At 45.5% G+C, this 798-nt stretch overlaps 1 protein-coding gene across 1 annotated transcript in view; it reads left to right on the forward strand.

Moving 5' to 3' along the window:
* Positions 1 to 798, forward strand: part of LOC100185017 (GRIP and coiled-coil domain-containing protein 1) — a gene marked incomplete in the record, with an annotated part of 5532 nt that overhangs the window by 3562 nt on the left and 1172 nt on the right.

Here is a 798-nt window from a genome sequence, read left to right on the forward strand (position 1 = left end):
TCTCCACTCGACGTGCCTCGTATCGAGCGTCGGTGTCGTGCGTCATCTCGTTGTCACGGCGACGATCAACATCGTGATAATCTGTCTTCGTGACTCGTGATATTCGAGCGGCTGATCCTCGCTGTGTATGATGTCATAGTCAAAATTTAGAACATCACAACCACCATTACAACATCACAACCACCATTACGACATCACAACCACCATTATGACATCACAACCACCATTATTACCTGTATATTTCGATACGAGCTCTGTGATTGCGATTGAGAGGAACGTTCATATTCGGTGTAATTCCTGGAACACAACACAAGCGTCAAACATGGAGTTCACCCTCCCATGCAATAACCCCGCAACCCCACTTACCCCTTCCTATCATCTCGATCACCCCTCCTTCCCTCCCTTTCACCACCAACCCCCTCCCGCTTATGATATCCATTATTAGCAGGAGACCTTCCACGCTCGTCGTACGAACGTTTAAGTCGTTGGCGTTGTGTCTGTTCGTACCTGCATGGAAGATCACAAGTTGAAACTTATTTCGATTCGGAAAAATAGTCAAAAATGGGACTTAGATAAAAATAATCCATTTTACGCCTTTCCACACTTAGAAAACACAAAACGTAGTATAAACCCATTGCAAAAGTTAACGCTTTTGCGTTTGGACGCAAAGGTCGGTTGGACCACCTAACCCCCCCAAAAACGAACGAACCGATTCATTTCCTGTAATCTTCTCATTTCTTCTTTCTCACGTTCGATCCGCTCCAATTCTCGTTTCCGTTCTTGTTCCAACCGTATGCG

The sequence above is a fragment of the Ciona intestinalis genome, unplaced genomic scaffold (assembly GCF_000224145.3).
Source record: "Ciona intestinalis unplaced genomic scaffold, KH HT000145.2, whole genome shotgun sequence".
Taxonomy (NCBI): domain Eukaryota; kingdom Metazoa; phylum Chordata; class Ascidiacea; order Phlebobranchia; family Cionidae; genus Ciona; species Ciona intestinalis.